Source organism: Otolemur garnettii, unplaced genomic scaffold, assembly GCF_000181295.1.
Source record: "Otolemur garnettii isolate 467f Iridium unplaced genomic scaffold, OtoGar3 scaffold00022, whole genome shotgun sequence".
NCBI classification, from domain to species: domain Eukaryota; kingdom Metazoa; phylum Chordata; class Mammalia; order Primates; family Galagidae; genus Otolemur; species Otolemur garnettii.
The window spans coordinates 5,122,514-5,139,907 of record NW_003852417.1 but is presented as its reverse complement, the minus strand read 5'-3'; positions in this window follow the sequence as shown (position 1 = coordinate 5,139,907).

Sequence of the window (17,394 nt, the reverse complement as noted above, 5' to 3'; positions counted from 1 at the left end):
TTTCCTTATTTTTTGTATATAGACAAAGGTGGTTATTCATAAAGAGGAAACTTAGAAGTGAGGGATATACAAAATGTTCCTCAGCAAAGGGTAAGTTTTACTAAGAAAAACAGAAAAAAGAGAGTATTTTTTGGAAATAGGAGATTGTATTAGAGATTCAAACTGATTTCCAAAATCTACATGTGGAAACCAATACCGTAACTTAGTAAAATAGACACAGTTTTCCAGAATCTATATTATTAGAATATGATCTACATGTGGACATTTAAAAAACAGAGGGAATCCTCGTATCATGAAAACCAGGACTTGTATTTTACTGACTTTGAAGGCAAAGCCCAGATAAGGTTGTATTTTTGACAGAGCCACAGAAAACAAGGCCTGGGTCCCAGGATCATTAATTTTTAGGTGTATCAGGCTCTTTTTGCCTTTTCAAAGAATTTTCATGCATCCCCTTACATGGAAGGCAGAGAGATTGTGCTGTATTCACACTTTCTGTCCATTGACGGGCAGTGCGGTAGTAACGCACTGAGATTCGAAATTTTCTAGAGGTGACGGCTTTGCAGTGACTTCCTCAATTAAATTGACCTTTCTGACAAGGAGTTCCACTGTTCTTATCTTCTTATTGAGGGTATGATGAGAGATAAGATCAGGCAAGGTAGGCCAGGTGAGGTGGCTCATGCCTATAATCCTAGCACTCTAGGAGGCCGAGTCAGGTGGATTGCCTGAGCTCACAGGTTCAAGACCAGCCTGAGCCAGAGCAAGACCTTATCTCTAAAAATAGCCAGGCATTGTGGCAGGTGCCTGTAGTCACAGCTACTTGGGAGGCTGAGGCAAAGGGATCACTTGAGGCCAAGAGTTTGAGGTTGCCATGAGCTGAGCACTGTGCAGAGGGCTGCAAAGTGAGACTCTGTGTAAAAAAAAAAAAAAAATAGATTATGGATGTTTATATTTTTTACAAAAGGCTGATGAAAGCACTAATATAGTCACCTATATTAGCAGAGATTGGATACCTACTAGTTCAGAAAAAGAAAATATATGAATGCCTCATAAACAAAAGTGACAAACCAAAGCAGATTTCAGTATTAGAAAAATGCTTGTTACCCCTTGGCAACTAGGTTTTTTTTGCCCAGAGTACCAGAAACCCAAGGCTAAGGTTGTGTTCTCAGTGTTCATGTCTCTTCCAGAGGGGACATTTAGGGCAGTGCAACGGTTGCCCCATTTCTAACTTTTATACGCACGTGGAGATCAGGGGTTTGAGATTTCATCTTTCCCATAATCAAACCTGCCTAAATTCATCTTTTCAATATGCTAATATTAATGAAAGCCCACAATAAGTAGAATAAGATCAATCAAAGGTTATCAGGAAATATATCTATATAATCTTAAAGACAAAGAAAAATATAATAGGCTTCTTGGTCTTCCCACCTGCATACACGTTTTCATCCTGTCTTTCTGTAAGGCTATTCTACCACTCTCTCTGATCGGGGGGTGGGTGGGACTGTCATTCACAGTCCCTGTCCCTACCACAAGGCCTGGCACCTGAGCACAGGCTGTCCAATAAGAGTGTCCCTCTACCCTTGCCTCCAGTGAATTATTCAGAGGTAAGTAAGGGACCCAGGCAGAACCAATCACATTCTTCCCTGGGATTGCTGTATAGATACAGAGGTAAATAAGGGACCCAGGCAGAACCAATCACGTTCTTCCCTGGGACTGCGGTATAGATACAGAGGTAATTAAGGGACCCAGGCAGAACCAATCACATTCTTCCCTGGGACTGTGGTATAGATACAGCATAGAAGAATGCTTCTTCCTGCTGGAAGGTTATAAGTTGGGCTGCAGCAGCCATATCATCTGCTATTCGGGGTAAACTCTGATGGAGCCAAGCAGAAATAAGCAGAGTGGCAAGGGAAAGAGAAAGGAAGAGAGCAAATCCTGACATTCTCCTTTCAGTTCTTGCACCTAGACTCATTTGAAGCCAAACAGAGGGAGACAGTTCTGTCAAAGTTGGAGCTTCCCAACCTGGCTGCGCCTAAAACTTGTATCCACAGATTTCCAATAAATTCGATTTGTTCTGTTGTTGTTGTAGAGATACTTTGAGTTGACATTTTGTGCCTACAGCAAAGATTTTCTGAGCAATACCCAAGAAGCACCATGAATCACCTTAGTGGATTACCAATGGAATGCTGTCTTCAAATAAAACCTTACATGAAGTCCCAGCACAGAAAGAGACAGGATGGCACTTCCACAGTAGATGGGGAACCAGTGGGAAGAGAAATACAGAGACCACCTTAATCACCTTTGCAGTCCCACAGTAGACCTTGGGGTTTCTCTGTGGTAATCTGGTACTTCAATTAACCAATTTTAAAACCACCTGTTCAGTATTGATTCTAAAGTTCAGTCGATTGCAAACTCAGTGAGGGAAAGGATCATATCTAGTACCTGTTTTCTTCTCTTTCATATTCAGCAGCAGTTGAGTGTAAGTGTGCAAATCTTTTGTATGAAGAATGAACAGTGGGGCTACTTTCTATGAGAGTCTCTTTAAATGCTTCTTTTACCTTCTTAAATATGAACTACTTTCAGAGCTGCTGAGAGGTTAACTTGGAACACAATGTGTATGGTGTCTAGTATTTTTCCCTTTGTCCCTCTTCCCTCCAAAATTTTGTAGGCATCTGCTGCATTTTCTAGAATATACACAAGACTTGGAATCAGGAGACTTGTATTTTGGGGCCAACTCCACTGTGATGTGATGGTGTGTGAGCCCTTTTTTTCTTTGGGCCTCCATTTGCCCATCAGTAAAATGAGGGGGCTGAGCAGGATGAGTCCTGAGATCCCTTCCAAGTCTGCCATTCCAGGGCTTAGTATACAGCAGGATATTGATGACTCACTTAGCAGGATAAACAACTTCTCCCCATGTGCAGTCTGCTAAAGTAATGAGCGGAACTCCTTCTAAACAGAAAAAAAATTTCACACCAGACAGAATCCAAAACCTCTGAGGGTTAAATAAGGGGAAGCGTAATACTAAGCAGATGAATCCTCTAAAATAATATTGCAACACCTCCTGGCATCTCATCCTAGTTTCCATAGGATCTCTCCTGAGTGATTCAACTTCTATGCATGAGGACACCTGAGGTCACTTCCAGCCCTGGCCCTGGCCCCAGCCAGGCCAGCATACCTTTTGCACTTTGCCACTTCTGCTCATGGGGCCTGCTGGGTATGTGGAACATAAGGACACCCTTACAAAGGCCTCCCAGGGAGATTGTGGATTCTGTGCAGAAAGTTCATTGTCACTCTTTCTTTTTCTATCCTCTTAGCAACTAATACTTTTCTAATACTCAAAGCAACTGTCTATCCCAGAGTGTCCTAGGGTTTGTAGGAAACAAAATAGGATAGACTAAAACCAGCCATCTTGTAATAAGAAGAAACTGTTTTTGAAGCTCTTGTGTTTACCATCCCATGTAAGCATCACAAGAGGCATAAGAATATTACCCCCAAATTGAAAGACTAGAACACAGAGAAGCTGAGTAACTTGCCTACCATCATTCAACTTCAAAGAGATGCTTCAGACCAAGAGCATTTTACTTCATTCCTATGTTTTCAACCCTTGTCTTAGTCTATTCAGCTAACAAATTGGATGGCTTATCAAGCAACAGAAATGGGAGGGGTAAGGGGGCCTGGTAAGCTCTCACCTAACAGGTGTAATATAGTGGTATTTGGCACACCTCCTGGATGAAAGGACAAACTACAACTTGTAACAAATGAAAACAATGCAACCTAATCATTTTTACCCATATATTCATCTGAAATTAGAACAATGAAGCAATAGAAATTTATTGTTCACAGTTCTGGAGGTTGCGAAGTCCTAGAGCAAGGCAGTAGCAGATTCCATATCTGCTGAGGGTCTGATTCCTCGTACATCATCATTGTACCCTCATGTGGCTTAGGGAGCCAGGGTCCCTTTCATAAGGGTACTAATCCCGTTTATGAGGCCTCTGCTCATATGACCTAATCACCTTTTGAAGGTACCCCACCTCCTAAAACTATCACCTAGAGGTTAGAATTTTAATATATAAATGTTAGGGGGATTCAAACAGTTGGTCCTTTGTGACTCTTAGTCTATAAGTATATGAAGGTTTGTTTTTCTTTAGCATGGGTCAGAAAATATGCTTCAAAAGGAAGAGACTATGTTCTCCAAGTGGTATTATACTGACAAGGTGAACTGTGAGTCTTAGTGAAAGCAGGTCAGTGTGTTAGACTTGGCATTTAGAAGGAAAAAGGGCCCAAGAGAACAAAGTTCTGTTTAACTCCATGAGCTGATAATAAGAAAAGGAATTCACTCTAAAGGCCCCTGCACGGACTCTGGCCAGTCCAGACTAACCTCTCATGGGTAGCTTTACAGCATGAACTCCCCAAAACTTGAGGCTGAGGCACAGCTATCAGCAAACTCAGCAGCAAGAGGCATATAAATCTCCTTTGGGATATATTTTAATTTTAGAAAATTAATCAAGGCTGGAATCTGGAAGCATCATTCCTGGGAGGCTTCCTAGATAATCCCAACCCCCCATGAAACTATCTCCCTTCCTTAAGCTTATCTGTTCTCTGGCGTCTTGTACCACACACTTCCATGCTGAGTACATGCTCTGTAGGAGACTATAAGATGTAGTGTAACCAGGCAAAGCCTGCATCAGTGTCTGTGACAGAACTGATCCTGAGAACACTGTTTATCATGTCACTGTAGGCTCTGTAATTCCTAAGGGAAAAACATTTTTTAGAATTTAATGACAGGAAAAACATATTTTTTGATTATTTAAGAATTTTTGTAGACTCAGACATAGTACGTATTACAGCCAATTGTGTTTAACTTTAAATAGTAGCTGCTTGTATCATCCTCTTGTACCTGTGGGCCTTTTGATACCTCTACCTCAAAATATTTCTTTGTGCCTCACAAACTCTAATCCTCCTGGATGCAATTTGGCTGCAATCTATTCTAAAAAGTCCTTCTTTATCTCCCAGCCTGCTGGATTCTCAAGCTCACCTATATCATAGCAGTTCTCATGAGGTGCTGTGATTAGCTCATTTCGGGACAGCTTCTCCCATTATATCCCAAGTTCCTGATGCACAGGCATTTTCTCGATAACCTAGTCTTTATTTCCTGAATAATATGAGATGCAGAAAAATTTCTCAAAATTACTTGGCTGATTGATTCTGTGAGTGAATAAATACATAGAGAAAGGAAGGGAGGACAGCGGGAGGGTAGGAGGGGAAGAGAGGGAGAGAAAGGAGGAAGGAGAGAACTAAATCTATGTCCAATCCTAAAATATAATCACCTTAGATTTTTTAGCTATTTCCTCCTCTGGTCTCTTGATCTTTGATTGCTATTCTTCTTCTTCTTCTTTTTTTTTTTTTTTGGTTGCAGTTTTTGGTCTGGACTGGGTTTGAACTCACCACGTCCAACATAAGGGGCCTACGCCTTACTCTTTGAGCCACAGGACCACCCAGATTGCTATTCTTCTTAAAGTTATATATGATTATTTTTCAAGAAGGGAGTAACAAGTAAACTTGTAAAGATAAGATCTTTGTGGGATGACTTGTCTATAATAGTAAATATGAAAATCAGGCAATTAATTTGCAAACTCATCCTAGAAAAAGTGCTACATACTTCATTGCTGAATATCATTACAGTCCCCAGATGTACTTTGAAGGTGACCATAATGACGTTCAGCAATGAGATGTATATCACTTTTTCTAGGATGAGTTTAGGAACTTAATCATCTTACTTTGTATGATTGAGAATTACCATTCACAGAAGTGAATTGCTTATGCATCCACGCCATGGGAGTTAAGCTACTGTTAGCAAATGGGCCATGGGGAAACTGAGTCAATAGCCATCATGGATAAGAAATGCAAAGCTGTGTCTAATATCAAACACACAACTTTCAGGCCCTTCTCCCTGGAAAAGGTGTTTGCAAGCCGGCAGGAATGTTGAACGCTTTGAGACTGTCCCTTGGCACAGTCTGCCATAAACAGCTCAAACTAAAGGACAAGACAGGGCCGGTTGACAGCATGACCCTTCGCCAGTCCTTCATGTCTGCAGTTCTTACCACCACCAAAGCTATTTCTATCCACAGGCTATTTTAGAAGTCAATAAGAAACTTACCAAGATTCCAATTTTATAAACGACAGTTGGGCTCTGAGAGTTTAAGTGACAGCCAAATTCACATATTGAGAGAGTTGCAATGTTGCAAGTTGAGCCATGGTTTTTCTCGTTCTAAAATCCATGATTTTTCTACAACATACTTGTCCTTTTAATTGCCAAGGACCACATAATTCTTTGCAGGACCCAATTATATAGGTTTTTGAGTCCAGGGGTCTGCTCTGGCAATCTGGTAGGTTACAACTCATCGAGGCATTTCTTAAGAAGTCATGTCAGAATCTCATTTGAGATGGATGATATGTGTATAGCTTTAAAAACATGTTAAATAGCATGGCAAGTTTATATTTGGAAAAGAAGAGCTATGTAGCATAAAAAATGCAAACTACAGAAAATAAAGTTACACAAACTTCTCCTCATAATGACAATAAACCGAAAATAAACTCTCGGTGAAAATGTCAAAAAATCTAGCTAGATGGGTGAAGCTCAGAGATTGTTAAGTTCACCCAAAGGAGTACGATTCCAAGAGAATTTTGGCTACTAGGAGCAGTCTCCTCCATATACTTGGCTAAACATCCCAAGGCCAGGACTCTTAACTATGCCTAGAGATTTTTAACTATGCCTAGAGATTTCCAACAGACCCTGATGAACACTGGAAAAAGCACACAAAAGTATCTCAGTCACATTAAGACTACATCTAAATTATTCTCCTGAATAACATCCCTGGTAAAGCCATACCAGCTTGAGCTTCATGAAGATGCAATAGTGTGTGAAACCTAATGCTATTCTTTCCACAGATACTTGTGAATGCCCAAGCAGTGACCAGGTCCTATGTGAAAGTTCAAGAACAGCTGTGCCTGCTCAAGAAACTGAAGTATGCTAGATTTTAGTCTTTTAACTGGTATAAATCACCTAGATAATTAATCACATCATGCCAGTGCTTTAGTATTTAAAGATTTGTATACTAATCTACCTCCCAGCTGGATTCAATATACTAAAAATGACAAAGTCTCCTATGTAATGGACAAAGTTGTTTGCAATCATCAGAAAGGATACTTTTTCCAATTGACCAGCTAGATGTTCCTTGCTTTCTTCTTTCATAATTGTCTTTTTCCCCTTATAACCACCTTCACTGTGAGATTTTGATGACTTCTGTGCTCTGAATAACATGGCAGATCTGTTTCTCTGGTTTGATCCTAAAGGTTGTGTATGACTTATCCTCATTCATGTAACACAGTTTTGATGAATACTACTATGCCAGGACCCTGAAATACAGAAGATTATCTGTGTGACCCTTAAAATATAGAGGATTATTCTGGATTATCTGTGTGGGCCCAATGTAATCAGAAGGGTCTTTAAAAACAGAAGAGGAAGGCCAAAGAAGGGCCAGAGAAGATATAATGATAGAAGTGGATCAGAGGGAGACTGTACTGCTGGAGGGGGGCAACCAATGAATCCAGTTGGCTTATTAAAAAAAAAAAAAAAGCTGGAGAAAAGCAAAACAAAACAAAACAAACAAACAAACAAAACCCCAAGAAAACGGATTCTTCCCTACAGCCCCCCCAAAAGAAAACATCCTTACTGACACCTTGATTTTAACCCAGTAACATTTGTATTTGGCTTTTAACCTCACTAAGCCTGTGATTATTTCTTACAGCAGCAACAGAAAACTGTTATACACCCAACAAGGATTCTAGGAGGTGTGAAAACATGTCAGGTTTGCTCTACAAACCTGAAGAAAGAAATGGCCAACACCAAGCCAAGTTATAATGCCTGAATGATTATGGAAAAAACAGTGTATAAAGGGATTAGAGCCTCAGGGAAGAGGGTATGCAAGTGTAGATATATTTTGTGATGCCAGGAGATCCATCAGAAGACTATGATTCACAATAGCTCAAAGTCTCCATCAAGGATATACTGGCAATAGAGATACTTGGTACCAGAATGTGCAAAATGTTATGACATTGATGAGGTGCTGTCATTCTCTTACTATCCTGCAGGCTCACCCCATTACAGCCTCTTGGCCTCAGTCATGACCTCTAGAAAAGAGATACCACTCATCATCTCTGTGATGATGGCACCCATTGTCAACAGACATTGACAACTAATTTTCAAAGCCTAACAGGCCACAGTTACCATGACGTCTGCAAGAAATTAGAAAGAAAGAATTATGAGAAAGAAAGAGGAGGGGAATAAAATTACCTTGATAAAATAATATTTTTCATAATATTTTTCTCAGTTTCTAGATATAAGGAAATTATTAGACCCAGACCCATTGACAATAAAGGTAGCTGGATCCTCAGGCAAACAGACCCTGAATACCACGAGTATATACCATAATGATTATTCAGCCTAATGGAACTACAGCCATTTATTGGGTGACTATCACTGAGGAAATAAGAATATCAACATTTCAAGGACCTCTGGACACAGGGTAGGATTGAGCCTAACACTCAGAAACCCAATGTGCTATCATAGCTCTCTTATTAAAGTGGAGACATAGGGCAGCCAATGAATGAGTCTTACAAAAACCCAGCTCCAAGTGGGTCCATAGGATCTGCAGATACTTTATGGTCATTTTTCGATTCTTAAAATGTTTAATTGAATTCTACATACTTACCAGTTATAATAATTCCTACAATGAGTCCATGACCTGTGGAGTAAGAGCCGGCATAGGAGAGAAGGTCAAAGTAAAGGCTATGACATTGGTTAGCTACCCACACCCCAGTCCAGAAAGTAAATAAAAAACAACATTGATTCCTCTGGCAGATGGTGGTAATTAGTGCCACCCAAAAGAGTCCAATGGATGAAAGAATGATGGTCCCTGTCACATTTCTATTTAGAACAACAGTTTGCTTCCTGCGGAAACCAGATGATCTTGGAGAATGCCTGCAGACTACCATAAGCTCAACCAACCATTAACCTCAATCAAAGATGCTTTGCCAGTATCACTGCTGGAGCAGATTAAAATGGGCTGAGGCACATGGTATGAAGCCATTGATTTGGTAAATGTATTTTTTTCTAGCCAAATCACAGATCAAAAGTGGTTTGCTCTGACACGGAATGCACACCAATATATATTCACCAGTTTTCCCAGGACTGTATAAACGCTATTGCTTTCTTTAATAATCAGGTCTAAGAGATATGGACCATCTAAATATCCCATAGAACATCAAGTTGTTCCTTTACATTGATAACACTGTGCTGATCAAGAAGGATGACCAAGGGTTGGCTAACCTTATTAAGATGCCTACAATTCAGAGAGTGGGAAACAAACCTTGGGAAGATGCAGGGCCCTGCCACATCACCAGAGATTTAACAATGCAAGGGTTAGGGACATTGTCTTCAAAGTAATATAGAAATAGCTGGGTCTTTCATTGCCTGCTTTGAATAAGGAAACAAATGTCTACTAGGATTCTTTGGGGTCACAAAGGAATTTTTAAAAAGTAAATATAAAGATATTTGATTATATTATTTTTAATGAATTAAAAATAGTAGTTTTAAGTAAAAACAATAATAATATATTATAGGTAGATATAAAATTCATAACAAAAGGAACACACAAGATGTGAGGAGACATTTAGAAGTTCACGGTCACCAAGTCTTATACAGTATGTAAAGGAGCATTATGTCACATGAATGTACACTGTTCTCAGTTACAGATCCATACTGTACATCCTTAAGCAACCACTGACACAAGAAAACACAATTACAGCTAATAAGACAATGTAAGAGAGAAAATGGGATTATAAAATAATAAACTCAATCCAAAGGAACGTAGAAAAGATGGAAAGGGAAAACAAAAAACAGGCCAAATTGCTAACCAGGATCAGATCAGTTGATTCAAAGCCAATCATATCAATAATGACATTAAATGTTACTAAACGGCAGAGATTATCAGATTGGATTAAAAAGCAAGAAAAAACTATAAACTGCCTATAAGGAGGCCACTGTAAACATGGATATATAAATAGTTTAACAGTAAATAGATACATGGAAAGCAAACTTGAACCCAGCCCATTGTCTGGAGTCATTCCCAGCAGAGCCTGCAGATTAAAGCAGAGCTTCTCAACAAACCACAGTCAACCCAGACCTATGTGCCTGAGAACAGATGCATTTTCTCTAAGACACAAATTCTGGGATATTTTGTTACTCAGCATTGTAGAGCCAATATCTGACTGATACATCGGGTTAAGCACAGTGTCTGGGAAAGTTTTTCTAACTCCCAAAAAGACAGACACACCAGAGGAGAATTCTGGCTGTGACGTCTATGCCTGCGGCACTCATGTGATGCTGAGGAGAACACATCCTCAGTGGTCCTTAATAACATGGAGTCCACTGACCGTGAAAGGCCAGGAGCTGGACCTCCCTCTGTTATGAACAATTTTGTAATGTTTTTGCTATTTTAAAACATTTAAAAATGTTTATGTCATTTAAGATAATTTTCTATTTACTGAAGAAATTTGTGTTTTGTTAAAAAAGAACAATCACAGTCACACAGTACCAAGATAGAGTAAATATACACTGCTGGCAAGGAAGGGATGCAAGAATGGAATTCTGAGATATGAAGTTAGTATCTAAGACCTCAGAATTCTATGCTTTCGAGAGCTTTGCCTTGGGGCCTATTGGTGTCATTCAGCCTAATTCCTGATGTTCTTTTCCTGTGAGGCAATTGTATATTTGAAAGAAATAAAGTTTTAAAAAATTCAAATTCATAAAACCAAGAAGTGAAACGGTATTTGTGGCAGGCTGGAAGAAGGGAGGCAGAATTAGGGAGCTGCTAATCAATGGATGTTGTTTTAGTTATATGCAGGACTGGTGAGTTCTAGAAGTCTGCTGGACAACATTGTATGTATATTAATAATACTGCACTATTACTGCACCCCTAAAGATTCTTAATGGGGTTAATCTCAAGTTAAGTGGTTTTACCACAATAAACTAAAATTTAAAAATAAAAAAATTATAAGGTAAGTGGGTAGAAAAAAGATACGTTGTGATGACACTAACCAAAAGAAAACCTAAGTGACTATATTGATATCAACCAATGTGATTTTCAGAGCAAAAATTATTCTCAAGGTTCAGCGCCCGTAGCTCAGTGAGTAGGGTGCCAGTCAAATACACTGAGGCTGGCGGGTTCGAGCCCAGCCCAGGCCTACTAAGCAACAATGACAACTGCGACCAAAAAATGGCCGGGCATCGTGGCAAGCACCTATAGACCCAGCTATTCGGGGAGAGGCTGAGGCAAGAGAATCCCTTAAGCCCAAGAGTTTGAGGTTGCTGTGAGCTGTGACACAACAGTGCTCTACGGAGAGTGACAAAATGAGATTGTCTCAAAAAAAAAATTATCCTCAAGAAATAAAGACATCAACTTATAATTACAAAGGAGTCAATTCATTAAAAGAACTTAATAATCCTATGCTTTTATTTGTCTAATAACTAAGTTGCAAATTACATGAAGCAAAAACTGATAAAACTGCAAAGGGAAACAGAAAAACTGATAATTAGGGTCAGAGGTTTTAATACTTCATTTCTCCATAATTGATAAAAACAAGTAGACTGAAATTTCGCAAACACAGGGGTAAATCTGCGTTCACCATGTCTATTCAACATTCTTCTGGATGTTTGAGCCAGTGTAATAGGTGCTAAAAAATAATAAAAATTAAAAATCAAAAAGAAGTAAAACTGTGTTTATAGACAGCACGATCATGTGTGCAGAAACCCATACAGTGCAATACCTGAAAAGCTCCTAGATCAAGTAAGTTTAGTAAAGCTGCCGAATACAAAATCAAATACAAAATTGTCAGTCTTATGGGTGTATTCATACACTAAAGCTGGCACATTGTATACTTTTCAGTATGGGCAGTTTATCGTGTGTAGGGTGTACCTCAATAAATCTGTTTTATAAGGATCTTAAGAAGAAACAAAAAGGGAAGGAAAGCTGACGTAACTATCGAGCGTTTCAGACCCTGAAAACTACAAAAGTGAGTTTGTAGTACCAAGAACTCAGTTGAAGATTGAACAAATGTAACAGAGGATGAGGTCAGACAATTAAGTTCAAGAGTGCACCCTAGAAAAAGTGCTACATACCTCATTGCTAAATAGTCCCATGGTCACCTTCAGAGGATTCCCCTTGGCCAGCTGGCGGCTATAGTGATATTCAGCAAGGAGGTATGTCGCACGGTTTCTAGGATGTGTTTATGAACTTAATTGTCAAACTTTGTTTGCAATAATTGAAGTTCAAGTACGCATACAACACTAGTGATTGCCTATGTGATGGGACCTTTACAGGAACATATTATGAGAAAAACCTCGTGAATAAACACTGAAGTGGAGCCACACATGCTCTGGGGAGAGGGTAAGAGAAAGAGCTCAGGAAGGTTTTACACCAGAAGCAGGGAGTGAGGTCAGGAGAATCTGCTGAATCAGGTGAGGAGAATCTGCATGTTCATAAACGAGGCAACTTGTGTTCAACACACTTTGGGATGTGATAGATACCTGGAACGCTGACACGTACGCACAGCTGATAGCCCTGTGGGGTCTTCGGCTTCACCTGTCAGGATCACTTCCTGTAAATACTACCTCATTGGAAAGTGAAGACACTTACTTTCCTCATGGCCTTTGTCTTCTGCACTGATCCCCAAGTGACGGTGGCAGCCTGACATTTAGATGGCTTTTCCAACTCCCATGGGAGCACTAGAACACCCAAGGCTAAACTACTCATGAATGTTATAAATATAAAATGCAATTTTTGAGAGGCAGGACCATGTTTTATTTTTCGTGGTAACCCTCGAGTCCAGCAATAACCCATAATCATAGAATACCAGGTGTATAACTTTCTAGGGTAGCTCAAAGTAAGCAGCTAAAACAATAGAAATTTATCCACTCATAGTTGTGGAGAATGGAAGTTTGAAATCAAGCCAGTGGCAGGGCTTCATTCCCTCCAAAGCCTCTAGGAGAGTTACTTTTCCTGCATCTTCCAGCTGGTGGTGGCCCTAGACCTTTCTGGAGTTCTGGAAACATCAGTCCAGTCTCGGCTTCTATCTTTACGTGGATGTCCTCCTTCTGGGTCTACCTATGTTTCTTCCCCTCTTCCCATGTGTTGGGTTAGAGCACATCCTAATTAAGTATTACTGATTACATCTGTCAAGAGTCTCCTTCCAAATAAGGTCACGTTCATAAGCACCAGGGTTAGGGCATCAGCTTATCTTCTTGGTGGACACAATTCAACCAATAGCACCAGGAACTGCTAAGACTTAATAGAAGAATAAATTAAAGACAAAAGGTAAAGGCACTCTGCTCTTCCTCTGTGTATACACAGGTATGGCTGCCTAGAACACACGCTGAACCGAGAAGGGCTGGGACAACTTCCTGGAGGTTCTTGTAGGCGTGCTCTCCAGACTGTTAGTCTGGGAGGTTAAAGTCAGAGACAGCACAGCTGGGAGGCGTAGCCTGGTGGGCCAGCTCCTTTCCTTGGGGACCTCTGACCCATCTCTGCTTCTTGGCCTCTTGCAGGACCTGAGAGCCTGGACTCCAGGATCAGGAGCTCTGGGTGATCCCATGCTCAGAGGTGCAGCATTGTGCCTTAGAGAGACAGGGAACCCCAGGGGGTAATCCCCCCCTGCTGCTGACTCACTGCTAGTTGAGTCCTATTTTGTCTTCAGCTTTGCCTCCAACTTAGAATTTTAATTTTAGTACCTAAATGCCTCAGCATTGCTGAGGCCATCTGTCCTAGTTAAAACATTTGCAGACCACTTTACAGTTTGGGCAGCATGGTAACTTACCCAGAAATTAGTTATCTGTGCAATAACCCTTTGTTTCTGTTTTATAGATGAGAAAATGGAGACTCAGTAAATGAAGTGACTTGTCACAGATCACGTATGAAGTAAGTGGCAGAACAGGAAGGGAAGCAAGGTCTTCCAATTCCAAACTGGAAGCTTGCTGTAGAGTGAATAAACATGTCCCCTCAAAATTCATAGGTCCTCACCCTAATCCCTCAGGGGATGAAATCTGGAAGTGGGGCCTTGAGAGGTCATTAGGACAAGAAATTCAAGCCCTCATTAATGAGATTAATGCCCTAATAGAAGAAGACACAGGAGAAGGCTGGGTGTCGTGGTTGATACCTGTGATTCTGGGAGGTAGAGGCAGGAAGATCACTTGAGGCCAGGAGTTTGAGGTGTGCCTGAGAAACACAGCAAGACCCCAACACTATAAAAAAATCAAAAATTAAAAAAAAAAAAAAGAAAAATTAGCCATGTCTGTGGGTGTGTACCCATAGTTCAAGCTACTCAGAAGGCTGAGACAGGATCGCTTAAGGTCAGGTGTTTGAGGTTGTTGTGAGCCAGGATGATGCCGCTGTACTCCAGTCCACAGCAATAAGGGGTCTAGAGGAAGATCCTATCTCAAAACATAAATACAGAAATAAAGAGAGAGAGAACAAGACACACACAGAGATTTCTATCTCTCTGCTGCATGTAAGACAGCTGTCAGCAAACCAGGAATCAGGCCCTCACCAGACGCTGAATCTGCCTGCATCCTGACCTTAGACTTGCCAGCCTCCAGAACTGTGAGAAATAAACATCTATTGTTTAAACCATGCAGCCTATAGTATTTACAGCAGCCCAAGCAAACCAGGATAGTACTCATACTGCAAAAACTTTAACAGTCTGGGGGAAGAGAAGCTTTTATTTGGGGAAGGAAGAAGATTCAAGTGTTGAAATGCTTCTGTCCAAATCTGGTTAAACTGTGATTAAGTTCAAAGAAAGTTGAAAAGTTCATTTAACCTCAGTAATATTCTCAATTCCCCTCTATCCCTTGAGTGTGGGAGCTACAGGAAACCTTCTCAGGATGGGTGTGAGAGGGGAGAGGAGAGCCCTGTGAGTAGCTCACGGGTTTAGGTCTCTGTGTCTAGAAACGTCATTGAGGAATAGCTTTGGTTCCTCCATTCAAATAGACTAGGATTCACCATAGTGGCGGGATGGCCTCCTTTGATTCCGTTAATCTTTCTGAGGCTCACTGTACCCAGTTGTAACACTGCTACTTACCTTGAAATGCTGGCCTATGGATTAAAGAGAGGTTGGTTCCCAGTTCATCCTTCTTTTTATCTCTTAGGACAGGTCTTCATTTCAGGATTTGGCTTCCTGCTGTCAGGCCATGCATAAGCCTGGGAAGTAAGGGCACGGAACGACACAGAACTGAAAGGGACATTCATGGACGCGGTGAGGGACTCAGCCTCCAAACTTCAATTTCCTGGCCCTTGTTCGTTTTGGGACGCTAGATAATTACCCGCTAGGTAAAGGGGAGCGTCTCCAAACCACAGGTGGGTATACTTTGCTTAAAACACGTAATGAATGACTGATAATTCGTAATCACTGCAGATTATTAACTGAAACCCATTACGGGTAATGGGCAGAGCTGGGTTAGCAGCAAGAACCCCTGGAGTCTGTGCAGGACCGACTTTGGCCCACTTCGATTCCCTGGTTCACCCTCCATTACCTACTCTCAGGATGACTCTGGTCCTTTCCAGCCTTCCCTTCTCCAGACCTCAGTTTCTGCACCAAGAGGATACAAGAATCGGACCTGAGCATGGGTTTTCAAACCTATCTAAATGTGTTCAGGCTGTTGTAATGAGGCAAGAAAGTAAAAGCAGAACTAAAAGAATCTGTCCTAGCCGCCCTGTGCAGCCCCAGCCAAGCCGCAGGCCTTTCTGTTGTCTGTATGTTTCTCCCTGACAGACGCAGGGCCTAGATGGTAACCTAGTAACTTCCGTGGGTTTCTGTTGCCTTTGAGGAAAGGTGGTCTGACGGGTCTCAAGGACGCGGGCGAATCTGACCTTCCCCCTTGAGCCTGGGACTTTGAGAATGATGTCATGTCTCCCTCTGTTTTATGACCCTCACGTGCACTCCCACCCTGAAAGGGGGATAAAAGAGAGGCAAGAGATTGAGTCAAGGGGCTCAGTTTGGGGAAACACACTGGTGTTCCGAGTACCCCCAGCCGAATAAACCCGCTTCCTCTGATCAACTGGTGCCTGGAGTCTTCTGTCTGCGTCGGTTTCCTGCTACAGTAAGAAAGTACCTTAAACTGTGTAACGTATAAATAATAGAAATTTATTTCTCCCAGGATCTGGGAAGTCCCTTGCAGAGCCGGTGTCTGGCGAGGGCTTGCTCTCCGCTTGGAGATGGCACCTCTTACTGTGTCCCCACAGGGTGGGAGAGACAAGGCAGCTCCCTTCCACTTCTTCAGGAAGGCATGAATTCCATGCATTCCAGTGGAGCCTTCCCGACTTAATCACTTCTTACAAGGCCCCACCTTTTAACACTGTCCCGTTGGGTATTAGGTTCCAGCGCACGCAGTAGGGATTTTGGAGGGACGCGACCCTTCAGACCGCAGCACATACGTCAGGCAGCATCTTTTACTTTTCTCCCCGCAAGTCTAGGTTAGACCTGCACGTGTGAAACTGTCAGCGGCAGGGCTGCTTTGGTTGCAGCAGGAGAGGGGCCCTCTCACTGCCTGTCACACAGCTTAACTCAATCAACCCTGGAACACTCTTGGTCCTTGTAAAATTAACTGACTTGGCCGGTCACAGCTAACAGGACAGCAGGGACTCAGGGCCCGAGACTGCTACCTCCCCTCACCTCTGCCCCCATTCCGTGTGGATCAGGCCCCTGCCCCGCTCCGGGTCGAGATTTGTAGGAAAAGGATAAGGCATCTATCCTCAAAGGGATTAGGAAATAAAAGTGCTCTACTGGCTAAGTCTTCAGACATCAAGGGGGGCAGAGGGAGGGAGCTCGCAGGGTCTGGGTTCCCAACAAAGGGGACGCTCGTTACACAGAGCCTTGAACCCATGTGTCAACACCTCCACCCCCGGCAGCCACCCAGGAGAAGGTTTGATAGGACACAATTCAAATGGGCCGTCATTAGGCAGCAAGCCCATTTCTGCTGAATCAGAGGCAGGGAAAGAGCAGTGAAACTGGATCAGCCTATATGTGCCCGAGCAGAGGCCACTGGTAGCTTCCACGGCTGGAAAGCCTGTTCTCTATAATGATGTTCATATTAGAAACCTGAGGAACCCGAGGTTGGAAGGAAATTCTGCGGCATGTAGGGTCCCCTGGCACAAACCACACATCAGTGACCAGTTATATACTGAACGCCTCCCATGTGCCCAGCACTGGATCAGGAGTGAGGGTGCAGTGCTATCTCTGAATAATAAGCACTTTGTGAATACAGAAACCTGGCCCAACTGGACCACA